Below are 19239 nucleotides of genomic sequence, written 5' to 3'. Positions count from 1 at the left end.
AAGAAGTGATATGATCCTTCAGATAGCCTGGTCCCAAGCCATATAAGGCTTTATAGGTAATAACCAGCACTTTGTTTTGTGTCTTGAAACAGATTGGCTGCCAGTGAGGATCTTGCATTATATTAAGGGAGTTACATGCTGCCTGTAACCAGTGCCAGTCAGTTGTCTGGCTGCAGCATTTTAGATCTGTTGAGGTTTCTGAAGACTGTTCAGAGACCCACATAGAGCATGGTGCAGTCCAGATGGGATGTAATTAAGATATGTGTCACTGTGGCGAGATCAGACATCTCAAGAAACGGGTGCAGCTGGCACACCAGCTTTAACTGTGCAAATGCACTTGTCTTTACACTGCTAGGATAAGGGAGCACACTTCAGTAATGCTGCTTTTAGCACTGATGCTATCTTAGATTGAGAAAAGTAGTTGCTTGAGATGGTGTTATACAAAGGGAGGTGACTTGGTGGCACTTCACTACTCCAGGGTAGGTAGAACAAGCAAGCTGATTGACATGCACACATCAGCCAGCTATGGCTGAAGTTTATATGCTTGGAGCAGTTTGTGTATGTTGGGCATATGGACACAAAGAGAACACCTTGGACATTGCGGGAGCAGTGGTGGACATGGAGCAAGAAGAGGAAAAGGGAAGTAAGGGAGATGGGGATTGGAGACATTTCATCTACATCATATGTCAGGAGGGCTCAGGATGCACTGCAGTTATTCCCTCTGCTGGTCATTCCCCTGCCCCATCCATATCCACTCCATAGTAAGTTTGGGAGGGTGCAAAGGAAGCACTGTCACATCCTAATCCAGGTCATCTTTCTCAACATCTTTTCCTGTTTAGACCTGGCCCTGCTGGATCTGGATATGTTCTTGTATATTCTCTCAGATGGAAAACAGCTTAACCATCTTAACTGTTTTTTTTTTATAATTTGAAAAAACCACCCCAAAGGAAAGGCCTTTTATATCAGTAAATCTTTCTTCACTTCAACTTTCAAAAGTAAAATATATCTGGAAAGAAAGCATGATTTTTCCATTTTGATAGATGAAGCCAGCTTCCACCAATTGTTAAAAAGAATAAAAAATTAAACACTCTGACTTTTTTTTGTCTTTGTTACTACTTTTTGCTGTAGTTGAAGGTACTTTATATGTAACAATTCACTCTTTTTACTGTGCACTTGCAAGTTCTTTTTATCTTCAGCCCTTGTTTATGTTGCCTTTTCCACAGCAACAAAACAAAGTATTTTCCAAAAGAAGAAGAAGAAAATGTTTCAAAACCACAGATTATGTTAGGAAATGTGTCCCAAGGCAGATGTACTACCTTTGTCAAAATTCTGTTCTAACAGTGTTTTCTGTATATGCTCTGCAATAAATAGTGTTATGCCTTGAATTAAATGTAAAGACATTTTAAAAAAGCAATGCTGTCTGGAAGTGGAATGCCTTTAACTGGTAATACTGATAAGGCAGCATTTGTTATGGTTTTGAGCAAACAGTCCTTAAAATAATTAATTATAATTGCAGAACTTAAGTATGAAAAAAATTTAAGATGGAAGAATTTGTACTGTTTGGCCCTTTTAAAGTAATTAGAAAGCTCTATTAATTACACCAGTAAAGTAACTTCATCTTTACTCTTCTCATGACTTTAAACATGATGTTGTTAAACCTTATTAAAATAAGAAAAGAAAAAAGAAAATTATATTGCTTGTAGTTAATTATTTCCCATCTGTGGATTTTAATTCTCCCCCTACCTACTTTTTGTAGCTGTAGACATGACATTTCTGCATGAGGGATATTTCTGCACTGTGCAGATTCCTTTTCCACAGTCTCTGAATCTTTATAAAGCTGGCAATGTTCTGTTTTAGTATGAAGAGGTGCTTCCCATGTTATTTTTTAGACTTATCTAAGGGATTTAAATCTTAAAACAGTGGTCTTAGAAATGAACATTTGTTTTGAGGAAAATAATATTAGAAGTGATGCAGTGAACAGTGTTTGGGAAGTGAAACCAATCTCCCCCTCCAAAACCAGACCTGTATTTTTTCCTGAAACAGAATAGATTTGAACCATTATATGAAAGTCATTGTTGAAACTGAGAACAAAATATGGAGAAATCAACAGAATCCTTGCCTGTTTTTTGTTCTAACAAGCTAACACAATTGTATCCTTGGAATTTCTTTTGTTCTGTATTGTTTTGCTATAGGGAAATCAGTTCACATGCTGTCAAGTCATGTATGTATGTATGTATTATTTGTTCAAGCTTTTATATTCTAGCTACCTCAAGAGCTGAGGCAGGAGAGCATTCCATATGAATTATCAAGTGGGATTTACATTTAGACTGTCAAGATGTGAAATTTTTAATATATAGAGTGCTAAAATAATTAAGGTGGGTGTAGAAAAAGCAACACTGAAAATGAACACTGCACTGAACAGCAGTTTACTAAAAGTCACTGCAGAATAATCAGCCAGCTCCAGCTGAGTCTGGAAGCAAGGTCACTACAATAACATTGCATTGCAAAAGAATCTCTTTCATGCCTAACAGTTGAACGTGATTACAAATGAACAAAAAAAAATTACAAAAAAAGCCCAAACAATTGATTTTAAAAAGTGACCTTGAGCAAGTTAGCCCACCAGCAATTTAGGTACATAGAGTTTTGCCTCACCCATAAATTAGAATCTAAGCAAGTTACACCCAGAGTAACCTACTGGCTTAGTAACTCTCAATCAAAATAATAATGCTCATCATCATGATAACAGCTTGCCAGATTCTGATTTATAGGAACTGCATTTTACAGGAATTTTAAAAACAACAGAAATTTCCATTATAAATTTCCTGACTATACCAACTTTCTGTTCCAGCGAAAGTCAATTGTTTATAGTTGATGGGGAATGAAAATGTTTGAGAGAAATATAAATAAAGACAAGGGAACAGTGCAACACAATGCAAACATGCTACAACACACATACCAGATACCAATACCGATACCAGGGAGCAGCATCATGTAGCAGCAGCAATGGCAATAGCAAACGACGATAACATGACTTTTGCTCCATAGCGTCAAACTGGATTGGCTAAGTGAATATTTGAAATAATTTTCTGTGTGTCAATGATAAAATGCTTAAAGGCTAAAGATTACTCAAAGTGTTTTTTACTTTTTAGTAATGCATTTTAGAGTTGTATTGTTTTTTGATTGTGCCTTTTTAGGCTATAAGATCTCATGCTTTTAGAATGTACAGTAATTAAAACATTCTTCTTGGCATTTTATCATACTTTTTATTCTCCAATATTTTGGATTGAATTCTGACTTACTCATTTGCCTGTAACTTAAATTTAATTTTCATATATTTTAAAGTATTTATGACTACAATTTTCCATAGACTTTTGGATGTTCTCAACAACTTTGAAGTATTTGTACATATGGAACATAGTAGAAGCAAAGTACTGTAGAAGCTTGTAGTATTAGACAAAGTTTTATTTCCTAGAATCTTTGCAATGATGAAAAGACTTATAATTTGATAACTAGATAAATTTTGATATGATTGGAAATAGTTATCTAATTTTATTCTTGAACTAACCTTCTTTTGGGTAAATGATAGCTGTGATGATTTTTTTCTCTAGAGGTCTATAAAGTTCTGTAGGGCTTTTAGGAAGATGTTCGGGTGTCAGATTCTCTGACCTGACAATATAACAATGAGAGCAAGTATGTCTGTGTACCCTGAAGTAGAAATTTTTGAAATAGCTATTAATTGGAACAGAAAAATATGAAATGATATTGCAGAAGAACAGGAAATGTAGAGTTAAATCTCACAGTGCCTAATGAATTGGATAGATTGAAATACAAAATTTAACGGGGGAGCAGGTAACAATCCTAAGAATTTCCTGTATGTATATAGTGGAAGGATAAGGGAAAAGGTGCCACTGAAGTACACTACAAAGTGCCTTACCCTAATATGACAGTAATAGATAGATAGATAGATAGATAGATAGATAGATAGATAGATAGATAGATAGATAGATAGATAGATAGATAGATAGATAGATAGATAGATAGATAGATAGATAGATAGATAGATAGATAGATAGATAGATAGATAGATAGATAGATAGATAGATGTTGGTGACAGGCACAATGAAATATAAGCAGCTATTACATACATTATTTTTCTTGTTTTGTGTCTGTGTCAAGATCTTCACACTGGCGACAGTTTCAGACCTATTGTGTTGCTGCATTCCACTGTCTTACATTAAAATTCTGCCATGTGAACTAGATCTGAACAGGTTGGCTATATGTAACTATGTAATGGATATTTATACTTTTTCTTGTCCTTGATGAAAAGAAGGTTGTCTTGACACATCTAGAAACAGCAGTGAGATTTTTCATTCCTATATGAGTAGGAAGATCAATGCCACTGTTACCCTATCAGCAGACCAGTTTATTTTACTCTAAAAATTTGTATTTTTTTCCAAAAGTATTTAGACATGGTGACAAATTAAAAAAGAAACAAATCATGATATTTGTTAGAAATCGCTGATTCATGTAATATTTGTCACTTATTATTCATCAGTTCAGGAAGCCCAGTGAATATGAAATGATGAATATTTGACTTTTTAAATTCATCCCTTTGTTGAGCTTGGGCCCAAAGAGCAAGCTAGGCTGCTGGAACAGCTGTTCTGGCAGCAAGGTTTTCTCTCTCTGCCTATGGGCCTGCTGAACAGCCATTCAGTGGCCCCCCTCTCTCTCTGCCCCCATAGTGTGCCCCCCCTTCCCACTGCTCCTTGTTTTCGACTTACCATGTCCTGTCACTGCTGCTGGAACAGAACCTAGGCTGCTGGAATGGAACTGCTGTTCCAGCAAGCTAGCCTGCTCTTTCTGCCTCTGCGGGTGCCAATCAGCCAATTGGCATTGGCAGAGGCACAGAGCGTCTGCTGGCATGATTCCAGCCAGCTAGTCTGCTCTCCCATAGGCAGAAAGAGAAGGCTTGTCAGCTGGAGAGGCGGTTTCCATTCTGGTAGCCTAGCTTCCATTCTGTCACCACTGGTGCTGTCAGGCCAAGGTGGGGAACCAAAGGGTGGGGGTGAAAAGAGGGTGGGGGGGTCAGGAGGCTCAGTTTTTTTAATGACAGCCACAGGCTGTCTTTTGAAAAAGAACCCAACAGACTGATGAACTGATTCATGATTTATCAGAAATCCCTGGGGAAATTAGTGGGTCATTTATTTATTTATTTATTTATTTATTTATTTATTTATTTATTTATTTATTTATTTATTTACTTACTTACTTACTTACTTACTTACTTACTTACTTACTTATTTATTTATTTATTTATTTATTTATTTATTTATTTATTTATTTGTTTTTTACCCCGCCCCTCTAGACCATGTCTACTCGGGGCGGCTTACAAAATAAAACAAAACAGTATAAAAATATATAAAATCATAAAATTACAAATTTCAATTTAAAACAATTAATTTAAAGAGAGGATTACCAAGATGGAAGAGCCAAAAAAAAAAAAAAAGATAGAGAGCGAGAGAGAGAGAGAGAGAGAAAGACTTAATTGACTGGAGGGAAGGCCTTCTTGAATAACCAAGTTTTTAACTGGCTTTTAAAAACACCCAGCGAGGGTGCCAGCCGAATTGCTGTTGGGAGGGCATTCCACAGCCGAGGGGCCACCGCCGAGAAGGCCCGGTTTCTTGTTTTTTCCTTCCGGGCCTCTCTCGGCGTCAGACCCCTCAGCCGCCCCTGCTGGCTATATCGGGTGATCCGGGTAGATCTGGGTGGGAGAAGACGATCTGCCAAATATTGAGGTCCCAAACCGTTTAGGGCTTTGTAAGTGATCATTAGCACTTTGAAGTCAACGCGGAAACGGATGGGCAACCAGTGCAAAGCAGCCAGGGTGGGGGAGATATGCTGGTGTTTTCTCACCCCACTAAGGAGCCTGGCTGCTGCATTCTGGACCATCTGAAGTTTCCACGTCAGCCTCAAAGGCAGCCCCACGTAGAGTGCATTACAATGGTCTAATCTTGAGATTACGAGCGCATGGACTAGAGTAGTGAGGGCCCCCCGATCAAGATATGGATGCAGCTGGGCAATCCGCCATAGGTGAAAATAGGCAGAGCGGACCACGGACGCCACCTGGGTTTCCATGGTAAGCGCCGGGTCCAGATGTATTCCCAAGCTGCGGACCTCACTCTTTGCAGCAAGGGTCGTCCCTCCAAAGGAGAGGGAATCACCTATGCCGCTGACAGAAGGGCCACCCACCCTCAAGACCTCCGTCTTGTCTGGGTTCAGCCTCAATCCATTTGACTGCATCCATTCCAGTACAGTGTCCAGGCAGCGCTGGAGGGACTGGACGGCATCCACTGAAGTTGGTGTAAAGGAGATGTAGAGCTGTGTGTCATCAGCGTACTGATGACACGATGCCCCACACCCCCTGATGACCCTGCCCAGCGGCCTCATATAGATATTAAACAGCATTGGGGAGATGATCGACCCCTGTGGAACCCCACAATTGAGATTCCACGGGGCCGAGACCCTCTCCCCAAGCTGTACTCTCTGGGGGCGGTCCTCCAGGAAGGAGCGGAGCCAGGCAAGTGCCAGGCCACCGACTCCCAACTCGGAGAGTCTCCCCAGGAGGATATCGTGGTCGACGGTATCAAAGGCAGCTGAGATGTCGAGGAGGACCTACAAGGACATGTTGCCCCCATCGGCCTCCCTCAACAGGTCATCCAACAGTGCGACCAGTGCCGTCTCTGTACCATAGCACGGCCTGAAGCCCGACTGAAATGGGTCCAGAGCATTGGTTTCGTCCAAGATGGGTCATCTCCATCTCTAATTTTGATTTTTTTTTTTTAAATGTTTTGGTGTGAATACATGTGTGAATTTTCTCACACACACACAAAAAATAAGGACTGTGAATAAAATGCAATGCACTTCGGAACTTACGTCTGTTTTGGTGAGATTGTATATTGTGCCATGGGCATGGCAGAATGGGGTACCCGTAATTATGAACTTAATCCAACCAAATTTTTCCTTCGTAATTTTCTTCATTTCAGTATCCACCCCTCCCTGTATCCTTTTCTTAGTCTATTTAAAAATCCTCATTAATTATCTTTTCTTATAAAGAATTTTTTCTTTGCAGAGATCTTGCGCAAACTCCTTGTTGCCTCCATCTTTGTCTATTTTTTTCAATTTGATTCATTCACTTTCTCTTGATTTCACACTGTAAATACTTCACTAGGCTGTCTTTTTGAGCCAATTGGCCTCATTCAATCTTGGTCATCCTTTTATCAAGTTTAATTCATTTCCTTTTATGATTATGAATTATACAGAGTAGAGCTCCATCAACACAGTTAAAAGTCTCTTGTTAGTTGATAGAAAGACTGCTGCACACTGATTCTTAGCAGTAATTTCTGGCTGCTAATTATACTCCTATAGTTATGTGGATGAAGATGGAGTTTAATTGCAGTTTTGTCAAGCATGAGGGAAATGGATGCTATTCATTTTTATTCATTAGTTCCATATCATTCCTTAGCTTGAAAGGGGGTGCTTGGATCCTTTCCAACAGTTATTTTCCAAGGAGAAGAAACTCAGCATTAGGTATGTGCAAGCTTCTTTGATATTCCTCTGCTCCACCCTAAGGAATGTAAGTTTGGTCTTTTGCCTCTCCAAGCTAATCTTGGTGTCTAGTGATCAGAGGAGTAGAGACTTCCTCTGGGCAGGAAGGATGGCTGCGTGTACGAGTATATATATATACAAGATGTTTTTCCTTGTCTTGAGATGTAGCAGTCAACCTGCATACATCTTTCTACCAAAGAGATAAGTTTCCAAGACAGTCTCTTACATTTTGACAAGATGTTAATTCAGTTATATAATTACTGTATTTACTAGAGTAGTTATATAATGTTTAGGTTACATAAATATAAGATCTGATTCATGTTATTGGTTAAAATGCCTCTGGCACATTTAAAGCTAAAAGTAGATTATCAGATGTTTACATAGACTTGACTTGGGATGGTTTCTAGAGGAACTGTTAAAAAGAGGCTGTGTTTATATGTTTTTGACAATTATGTTACTTCTTGGCTAATGTTCAGAATTTTAAAGTATTGGGGTTGCAATTGTATAAGTGTAAAGAGCATAACTAAATTCTTTTATACTAATAGTAACTCATATATGTCTCTAAGTAAGATGGCTTTCAATCTTTCAATTTACAGTGATTGTTAGGATTTTTTAATTTTTTGCTTTAAGGAGTTCATCATTTGTTATAAAGCTATTTTACACATTTTTAAGAAACAAAATAACAGTGGAATGTAAAGCTGTACTGTACTGGCATACTTCTGCTTGATCTGTGTTGTGTGAACAGATGTTTATTTAAAACAATGGGGCTTCCAAATGTGTAAGGAGGTAGTGGATCCTTCCTTATTCAAGCTCTTCAAATGTCAGACTGGTTCTGCAATAGGCTACTGCAAGGTCAGAATAAAGAACAGGAGTTTTGTAGCACCTCAAAGACAAAATGTTTATTTGGCTTAAGCTTTCATAGACACAGCGTTCTTCATTGGACCCACTTGCAAAGGCACTCCAAAACAGCTGAAGTGAAATAAAACATGTCAATTGTTAATTTATCTCAAGATTCTTTGTTATTTTTGCTACAACCGTCTGTCTTAATGAAGTTTAAGTTTTAGAACTGAAAATATTCAACTACCTTTGCAATAATTTTTCTTGTATTTTGCCTTCCGTTTAAAAAACTTTAAATGGTAGCACAATGAAATCAGGAGATACTATATAATCTAACAATGAGTTTCAAAAAAAAGATAACATTTCAAAATGGATAGCAGGAATAAAGAGACGGACACAAATGAAGTTAACTAGGACCTCACTTTATTAATTCTTGTTTTCAAACTTCTTCATCCTGCAGAGGGACTTAAACATAGTGTGGATCCCTGGGGCAGGAACCAGTGGTATCTCTTACCCCTTCCCTGTCCCCAAATGGTCAAGTCTCAAACTGGTCAGAGCTGTTCCCTGGACAGCTCATACCAAGCCAGCTAAAACTGGGGTGATCTTCCCCATCATCCCACCATTCAGTCCTCTTGAATTTAGCTAGGCAGCATCCAAGACTGCCCCCTCATCCACACTTATTCCAGCAAGTGGATCTCTGGATCCTACTTGCTGTGATGGTGGGTGCAATAACACCCTTGTGCCTCTTGGGAACTCAGCAACACTCACTTTCTATTCCACACTACCCACCTATGACCTGTTCAAATACAGTATTACTTCCAGTCAGATCTGCAGTCTCCCATGGATGACGCGGTGTGGGCTAGGCAAAAATACACCCGTCAACCTTTTTCAAGCCAATTAGGTGAGATGGCCCAAAATTCCTATCCAGCTCTGAATCAACAAATATAGCCACACTGGACATGGGGCAGGTAGGCGGGTTGCCACAAATGAAAAAAGGCTGGCTGGGTGTGGGCTAGCCTTACAAAGGCTCTAGTCCTGCCCCCCCCATCCAGCATTGAGGGTCATGCCTATTGGCCTACCCACCTGCCCATCTCCACCAGTTCTTCTCAGCTTTGGAACTGGAGTGGTGACTGAGAATCACAGTGGGATGAACCTGGCAAACTCTGCAGCTTCACTTTTCGGAGGGCTTCTAGCTTGTTATGCTTGTTGTGCATACCAGAGTACAACCCCATACTTTTCTCGGCAAACTATTTTGTTGCAGTTTAAAAAGATTCAGCAAAACTTTTCTAATTTTGTAAAAAAGAGAGAATATTTTAGATTATGTCTGATACGAAAGGTTTAAGTTAATGTTGTGTCATGCTAAATATGTCATTCCTGTTCAGTGAGTTAGATGCTTAGTTCTGTGGAAGAACTATTCACTGTAATGAATGCTAGAAGAACAGGTGGTCATAATACCATAGCTGTTTCTGACATGGAGTGCATACACTACATGTAGTCAATAGAGTTGGACTGGGACTTGAGACATCTATGTTTCATGAATGCAAATCCTTGCGTGTCTCACCCTTACAGTTGATAACAAGAAACTGAAACATTCTTCACTTTGGTAATGAGGATGTTGAGGAATTTTTATGTAGTTCCAACAGATTTCTTGATTGGTGAGATCATTTTCTGCAAAAAAAATATGCCCATTTTGTACTAAATTGCTGGTTTTGCACAGAATTGCATAATATGTAAATTGTGCAGATTGCACAAAATTGAGATAATCACTGCTTTTTTTAAGAATGTAAAGAAATAGATATGTGGTTGACTTCTTCCTTCGGTGTTTGCTATGTCTGTATGCTCTGTATTACAGATACTTGGGGGTAAAGTGAAATAGTCTGTGTAAATGTGAAATGAGAAGCTGGTTACAGGAACTGATTTCCTCTAATTTTTAGAACTTCATCACCCCCCAACACTATCATTGAAAATACAAACTGCTTATAATAATCTTTTACTAAGCATGTGTATCTGATTTTAAATTGTCCCATTAGTGTTTAGCCACTGTGTGCACTTCACGAGTTCTTTTATATCTGAAGTGTTCATATATTGCCAAGAAAACAGACTTTTTTCTGAAGTTCATTAAATCCATCAATCTTGGCACACTAGCATGTAGCCTGTCTCCAAACAATCTTCCACATATAATGCAATTTCGGATTCTTAGCCTTGAATAGGTGTTCCTTTGCTCCTGTTGCATACCACATGCAAATTATGCAAGAACAACATCAAACACAAAGAGAAACAGAGGTAGTGGTTACCCACGGATTGTGACTTATGTCTTGGAACAATTATATAAGAATCTAGTTTATAGTAAATTGGATGGCCAAAAATGGTGAAGGTATCCCAAATGCGCTCTGTCAAAGGCCTTCTCCTCATCTTGAGAAAGGATAATGTGCAGAGATTCTTATATTCTGTCACAATATTTACCACAATACATAAGCAGACTGCTCCTTATCTTTTAGGGACAAAAGACACATGCTGGATGAATCATCATACACAAATATGTATGATGTGCCAAGACTGGAGATGATATTTGAATCCATGTTAATTAAAGAGATAGAGTTGCAATTGCTGTACCAAATGGGTTTGAGAATTAGAGATATGTGGGCTTAATATATTGAACAGGGAAGTCTCTGTTTCAGCAGAAACAAGTCTACCTAATTTTGTCAGTGAGATGCCCACCCAGGCCAGAAGTGCTTCCTGTCTTCGTTGATTTTGTTCCTCTCTTTAACAAAGGCTGTGACCAGTGAGATCATGAGAGCGTATTTGTTCCAGACATTTGGGGGTTGGAATACGTCCAAGAGGAAATCTATGTCATCCTCTTTTACATCCTATTTCTTAGAGTACAGTTCTAAATAAAATGTCTGAAACAGCTCATAGACCCATTTTGTACTATATTTGCAGTATTTAAAATTCTTGGGATGGTGTTTCACTGTTTAACTAGCTCTAATTGGAATGAAAGTAGCTTCCCTGCCCTTTCTCCAGACTCCTTGAAACATGGTTTGATAAAGGCCAGGTGAAATTCTGCCTCAGCTGAGTGGTGCTTATTTACTTTATACATTAATTTAATTAAATCACTATGATATTCTGGGTAAAAATTTATTAAATTCATACTTTATTTTCTAATTTGGTTAGCTAATCTCTACAAGCTTCCTTTTCATATGAAACATGTGTTACAGCCTTTCCTTTCATAGCATCCAATACTACAGCGGATATCTCATTTCGAATGTCATTATATTTTAGGAATTGTGAAATCTCTTCTCTCATGGTTAGGAAGACGTCTGGGTCTTTTAATGGTGGCATGTTTTAAGCACCATTTTGGGAATTTAAATGGATGGAAAGCTGGAGACAAAGGTATTAGGACATGATCCAAAACAGCCCAAGGGCCTGTTTTGTATTCTATAACTGATGCCATCAGTAAAGAACTAATTAAAAATAATGAGGATGAAAGCAATTTTGGTGCATTTTGACAAAAAGAGGATAATCCCTATCTGTGGAACAAATGAGACACCAGATGTTTGTCAACCCCAATATTGTTGAAAGATCTACAACATACTGCATATCCTGGGTTTTGAAGTAAAAAATGGAATATTCCTCTTTAATAAAACATCCATTACACTGAAATCTTTTCTGTAATTTATCCAGGATGCATCAAACTGCAGTATATGTTTATGTAGATCATGGAAAAAGTCAAGATCATCTATGCCAAGTGTAAACATTTACAAGGTACTGCTCAGAGTCAGGTGGTAAATCTCGTATGATATACGTCTGCTTAGCATCTAAATAACAGTGCCACTGTCCAGCCTAGATACATGCTTGACTAACACCAACACACTGTATCTCATGCTACATAACATGAATTCCATCACCAAAATGGCTGCCCTCTTCGACTTTGAGAAAGGGTAATTGACAGCAATTTCCATGTTCTCTCACCAAAAATACACTGTGGAATTTGCCCATTCCTTAGCCCACAAAAGTGTGCTGTGACCACTAATGCAGATAACTCTAGAAATATCAAATCTTGTGTGATGTCAGCAGCTATCCAATCCTTGGGCTAAACTGTTGCATGCTATCAGTGTTTAAAATATATTACAAATCTGTAGCTCTTGTGGTGCCTGACTGCACCTGAAAGTGAGGCCCCAAGCAGAGCTCTTCTCTCCGAAACCATATTCCATTAATATCCAGGCACAGGGAACACGTTTCATCTTATCAGTAACTTTATGCCTATGATAAGGCCTGGCCAGGACTCATATAGCTGCACATGCCATCTGCTTTACCTTTGCAAAGGAAAAAGAATCTTCCCTTCCATATATTATTTTGTTTTATAATGCTATTCTTTAATAATCGTATCCATGAGTTCCTCACTGGTATACAAATAGTAGCTGTTGTGATTCTCAGCAGTGTGCGCCTGGCAATTGTGACAGCATTGCTATATTTACCAAGGAGGAACAGATGAAAAGTAACATACGGGCTTACACTATAAAAGCAAAGCGTGCTGCATACCGTATTTTTCGCTCCATAAGACGCACCTTTCCATAAGACGCACCAATTTTTTAGGAGAAGAAAACAGGAAAATATAATCTGTTTTCTTTGCTCCATAAGACGCACAGACTTTCCACACCCCTGTTTTGTGGGAAAAAAGTGAGTCTTATGGTGCAAAAAATACAGTATATACCGCCCCATAGTGCTTCAAGCACTCTCTGGGTGGTTTAGAAGTTAATTATGCAGGCTACACATTGCCCCCCACCCCAGTGAGCTGGGTAGTTATTTTACCGACCTCGGAAGGATAGAAGGCTGAGTCAACCTTGAACCGGTTACCTGGGATTGAACCCCAGGTTGTGAGCACAGTTTTAGCTGCAGTGCAGCAGTTTAACCACTGTGCCACAAGGCTCTTCAATAGGTATTTCAACCTAAATTTTCTACTTTTCTTTTTCTGAATAACAGATTTCTGTTTAAGCAGTATTTGCTGGGGATTCTATTTTGGATGATACTGTGTATAATAGGTTTTGGGCTCATATGTTGCTCCATTTACTACAAGGAAAATGTAATTACTTCACTGGGAGAATTTAGTAGCTCTAGCTACTGTTTACTCATAATCAGGGTGATCCACTTTCATGTGTAAGGAGAGAAACCCTGTGGTAGATTCAGGACTGTATTAGCAGACTATCTAGAAGAAGAAGAAATTGAGCCTAATTGTACAGAATCTATTGGAAAGTCAGTGTTACTCAGACATGGTAAAACACTGTGCATTAGTTTCTTCCTGTTCTAAAGAAGTTTGCATGTTGGCATTTGAAAGAGTGTGAAATTCTACCTTCAAGCATTTAATGGATATTTTGAAAGCCAGCTTTAGGTTATTAGCTCTTAATCCTGTTTGGAAATGAAGAGCAATAAAGTGTGAATGAATTATCTGCTCATTCGTTGAAATAAAGGCAATCTTCACATAAGTTTCTATTTTAATTCCACTTTAGGGATCATGGGGGAATTCTAAGTAGTCAGATGATCTTTCCATAGCCATCTGTGATCAGCAAACATAGTCATTTCATGAGAACAATAAACAGACTGAAACATTGCTCAAATCAAAGAGGGGCAATAGATTTTTGTATGGTCTTTGGACCACCTGTGTTAGACAGGTCTTTTAATGTGAATTAATAATGAGCAAAATAGGTAATGGATGCTTACAATTTCCTGCCTTTTAAGACTAGCAAATGGCATAGTCTACACTTCTCTGAAAATAATGATAAACCAGATGAAGTTTTAAAAATTGGGCCTAATTAGAATAATTTAAACATTGTGGAAGTTGCATTTCATAATAACTATAACATCACAATAATAATGTTCATAGAATTACTAATTTCTATGGTTTAAATGTCCCTATAAGTCCCACATTTCTGATAAATGTGATAACATTATAGCCGTAGTTTTTTCTGCAAAGGTTAAGTGAAACACATTTGTAGTATTATTACAGTCAATTAAAATGGCTATATCCAAGATCCCAATGTAGTGAAGATAGCACTGGACTGTGTTTATCCCATTCCAAAACCAGAACTTGCAACAGTTACTTCTTCGAACTACAGTGCCAATAATGTTTCTAAGCTCTGACCATATCCTCTAGCTTTTCTCAGAACATGGGACATACCCTTGTAACATTCTAATTCCAGCTCTAGGGATCACTGACTCAGCTTTTTGAATGCCACTATGTTCTGCTTTTCTTAATCAGCTTACTGTGAAATAGTTGGTCCTTCAATGGTTCAAAATAAAAAAGGATCCTTATTCTGTTGTCTTTCAATATATTTGGAATATGTGATTATCCTATAGTACGTTATCAGACGTGCAGACTTGTGAAGTGGCAGGTTCTGCTAATAGAGCCTTACAGCATATGTGAGGTACATGTTCAGTGGTGTTTACTTTATCATCATTATATTTAGAATTTCAGATATTCACTGCTTTAAGGTAAGATACATAGCATATTTTTCCATGTATGAGATGCTACTTTTTCCTAAAATCATTACACTAAAAATTGAGGTGCATCTTATACATGGAAGTAAGCTGAGATAGCTGAGGAGAGAACAAAATGGCACATACCTTGCCTCTGTAAACAGGCTTCCTTCAGTCACGAGGCTTAGCTTCCTACAGTTATAAGACTTAACTTCCTCCAATCATGAGCCTTATGGAACTGATGTCAGCTGATCCTGAACAAACCAATTGGAACATACTTTGTTGGAGGTGGTGCCTGTAGGCAGTGCTCAGATTCAACAGGGAGTCGTAATGCCCAACATTCTAAGCCCAGAAGCTGAATACTCAAAGTTAGGTTTTCTTCATTTTGGGGTTGGAAAAGTGGGAGGGGCATCTTATAAATGGGGGCATGTTATAAACAGAAAAATATGGTACATCCACTACACCACTTGGCTGTTCAACTTCTAGAAAGTCTGAAGAGAGGTCTAAAGCCTAAAGATCCTAAATCCTGATAACACCTCAGACAAGTGACATTTTCACTAAGTATTAACCAAAAGGAAGAGAAGGAATAGTTATTCATCAGGCAGTGTGTACCAGGCCACTTACATTTTGTGCTAAACAAGGAGCATTCTAGGATGTGTTATAGGAAATGTATTTCTAAGGATTGCAAAATACACAGCACCTTCATGTATTTTCAAGAAATCTGACAGCTTACCATTTAGCACCATGGTTGCAACGCCTTTGCTTTACATCACTTCCAATTTGTACTGTTTGTTACATACCTCAGACTCCCCAAAAGAGTAATCTTTGAAAATGTGTGTATGTTTGTGTGTGTGCGTGCATGTGCACGCACATGCATGCACACGCATGCACACAAACGCACACACAATCAGGAAGCAAATGTACTAGTGAATGAGTAGGGAGGTTTCTCCCATTCTGTAAAAACTAATATTGGCCCAAATCCTCTTGCACAACTTTACACTGTGCAACTTGGATGGCATCATCATCCAGTGAGTAGGATATTTTATTTTGTAAAGAGGAGACTTCATGTATTCCCCTCTTTCAGATTCCAAGGCTCACTAGGACTCTCTTTTGTAGGGAGTCTTTAAGAGCCCCAAATCATAGCTGGATCACTGTCGCTAGGATTGCGACTGCCTGTGGTTATTTTTTCACAATTAAAGACCACCACTTCTAATCCTGAGGGTACCAAAGGCTTCCCGAGGGCAGAAGGGAGTCAGTCTGCTACTTCTATAGAAAATGGCTCCCAGTAACTGTGTGGTAACTTCGGTAATACTGAACCTAGCTGTACTTTTTAGATTTCATTGTCTTCTTGTTTGACAAAAATTAAAGGGATACAGTTGTCATAGAGAAACAGGTCTATACTACTGGTATGACTGTTCTTACATGAGTGGAAAATTCTGATACTGTACTACAGAGGTAAAAGCAAAACACGATAGTGTGCATGGCTATGTGGGCAGTTACATCTCTTTGGGATGAAACATTGATTTAAGGCCTTTTAAAACTTCACGAAGCATTTTGGAGAAATCACAATGGCTGAAACCCAGTTGCAGTTGATATAACATAAAGTTGTGGTTGTAGAATATTTCAGGAAGAACCCAGGCATTCATGGAGCAACTAGTATTGATATATGCCTGCATAACTGTTTAATGAATATCGACCTAGTTAGTGCTTGGAAACATTAATTTCAACATTTCTTGTAATTGTTCTAATGTTTTTCTAATTTCAAGAGTCAAGGTTCAAACATTTCATTTCATTTCACTTAAATATAATGTTGAAGTTGAGAAGTATGGAAGTAATGAGTAATACCACTTTTATCCTTAAAGAATGAATATTTATTCACTAAATTATAGAACGCTAATGAAAGAATGCAAGAAGATATGAAAACAGATTGAGAACATATGTCTTTTCCTCACTGCTTTGCACCATATTAGGACACACTGATTAAGCTGAACTTGTAGAAAATGTACTGAGAACAGAGAAATGAAAGGAAAATAAAGCAACTTTATAGGGCCCAGCATTCAATGAAGTATTTGCCATAATGTTTCTAAAATGTTTTACTAAATTATATCTGACCAGGTAAATTACTGAATGGGTAAAATCATGCATCATCCTAATCTTGATTACAAGACACATTGCTGTATGGCTCTAGCCATACATTTGTCAAGTACAGTATATGATTATCCTCTTATGTAATGGACTCCTCCGTTCCCCCCTGCACCTTCTTACTTGCTGGCCCTCAACCTTATAGTGCAGATTTTGGTAGGTGGAGCAAAAGTAGCCGTGGGAGGGGGGAAGGAATTAGTTCTTCTAACAGTGTCCATTGGGTTGATAGAGAGATCCTTCTGAAATTTAAGCAGCTGACTTAATGGATTTAAGTTAAAAGAAAGAAATGAGGTTTCAACCAAACATTAGGAACAGATTTCCAACCACGAGAGCCGTTTGACAATGGAATCAACTGCCTCAGAGCAGAGACTTCTCTGCACTAGTTTTAAACAGAGGTTGGATAGTTACCTATTAGGGATGCTTTAGGTGTGAATTGGCATGGGCCTGGACCCTGTGGCCCTTGGGGGTCCTTCCAGCTGTACAATGTTTCTATGATTCTGTAATATTTGTAAAAGCAGAGTTGCAATCTGACTTTGCTCAGACTTACACATTCAAATACAAATTGTTTTATTTAGAAAATGGCATTTTATTTGCTACAGGAGCCTGACACTAAGAATAAAATATTTTGTCTTTTTTGTGTGTGTTTGCTAGACTATAAGATGGAGAGAGGGGAGATGGTAGATGGTGAGGTGGGTGGGTATTTAACCAGATGTATTTAATAAACACTTTTTGTTGATTAAGACCATGACTGGGTACAGATTGTAAGGCAACGACATTGTATCATCAAATAAATTATCCAATATGCTCCAGATAATTTTGACCTCAATATAATGCAGTTTGCTTGGGAAGGCAAAGTGTTAGGGACTAATGGTTGTTGTGGGTTTTTCGGGCTCTTTGGCCGTGTTCTGAAGGTTGTTCTTCCTAACGTTTCACCAGTCTCTGTGGTCGGCATCTTCAGAGGACAGCACTCTGTCCCATTCTCCTTCAAGCTGTGTTAGGGACTAACATTGTGCATTCAGGTCCTCATATCCATTCAGGATTACCAGTAAGAATTGCCCCCAAAAAAGAAAGAAAAGAAAAGAAAAGAAAAGAAAAGAAAAAAAAGGAAGGAAGATAGTTATAGTTGAATTTTGAATGAGGAATTCTAGACCTGAAAGTTACTTACAAGTGCAATTTCATGTGTGCGAGGGAGAAAATTGAGTAGACATGAGATGGATATGATTAGTTACTTAACTAATTTCCCCTAATAAGCTTGGTCAGCAGGTGGCTAACATTGCCATTTAGAACTGAAATTCATATATACCACCTATTTCAAATTTCTGTGTTTGTTTTTTGCAGGTCTACCAGCATGCAAATGAAGAGTTAAATATAACAAGTTCTACTATGATTCCAGTTATTCCACTGTTTCTTCATCATCAACTTTAGGATCTCTTGCTGTTAGATTTTTCTTTGGCAAGAAATGTTCATTCAACATTTATTTGGCTTGCTTCCCTCTGATGGTAAGTTTCTTTTTTAACTTCATATGGGGTTATTCATTTTAATACACATATTCCGGGAAAGTGGCCAGGAAAACCTGAAGAGGTTTCTGCCTTTGACACCAAAGCATCTTTTGCAGTGAACTATTAATATTTTTAAAGGAAACTTTCTCAGCTTAACCTAGATTGCGAGAATGAGACTGTTTACTAGGTATGGGTTGCAGGAGAAGTAAACAAAGTATTTTGAGATTGATCATATGTGTAGCACTGATTTATTATACAAATATATCTTTTAAGAATAGTTGTGGAAGAGATAACTGTGTTAGTCTGTGCAAGCTTTATAGGGGAAAGTAAAATAGCATTTTTTTTAAAAAAAGAGTCAAAAACATGGTTGCACCTTAAAGACTTATATATTTTTTTAATGTGAGCTTTTGTGGACAGGTCTGATGAAGTGGACTTGTTCATGAAAGCTCACATTATAAAGATATAAAAGTTAGTCTTTAAGGTGCCACCAAGTTTTTGTCTTTTTTCACTTTTTATTTCTATTTTGTTTTTACCTATAATACTTTTAAGGATATATATTTTTGGCCATGCATTTTTGGAAGGCAGACATATTGCCCTAACATATTACCAAGAATGAATACTTTTCCTTTATGGTCAGATAAGTGAATGATAACTCTTTCATAATGGGACATTGATGCTTTATCTT

The 19239-nt window shown here is 38.1% G+C and overlaps 1 protein-coding gene across 2 annotated transcripts in view; it reads left to right on the top strand.

Annotated features, from left to right (window-relative positions):
• Positions 1–19239, top strand: part of CHRM3 (cholinergic receptor muscarinic 3) — a 295948-nt gene that overhangs the window by 49670 nt on the left and 227039 nt on the right. For both annotated transcript variants that reach the window (XM_072993175.2, XM_072993174.2), the window contains exon 2: positions 18394–18554. The gene's annotated coding sequence lies outside the window, so the exon portion shown is untranslated. The remainder of the gene's footprint in view (positions 1–18393; positions 18555–19239) is intronic.

Source organism: Pogona vitticeps, chromosome 1 (assembly GCF_051106095.1).
Source record: "Pogona vitticeps strain Pit_001003342236 chromosome 1, PviZW2.1, whole genome shotgun sequence".
Taxonomy (NCBI): Eukaryota; Metazoa; Chordata; class Lepidosauria; order Squamata; family Agamidae; genus Pogona; species Pogona vitticeps.
The sequence above is the reverse complement of the archived record's forward strand: the minus strand, read 5'-3'. Positions and strand labels throughout refer to the sequence as shown.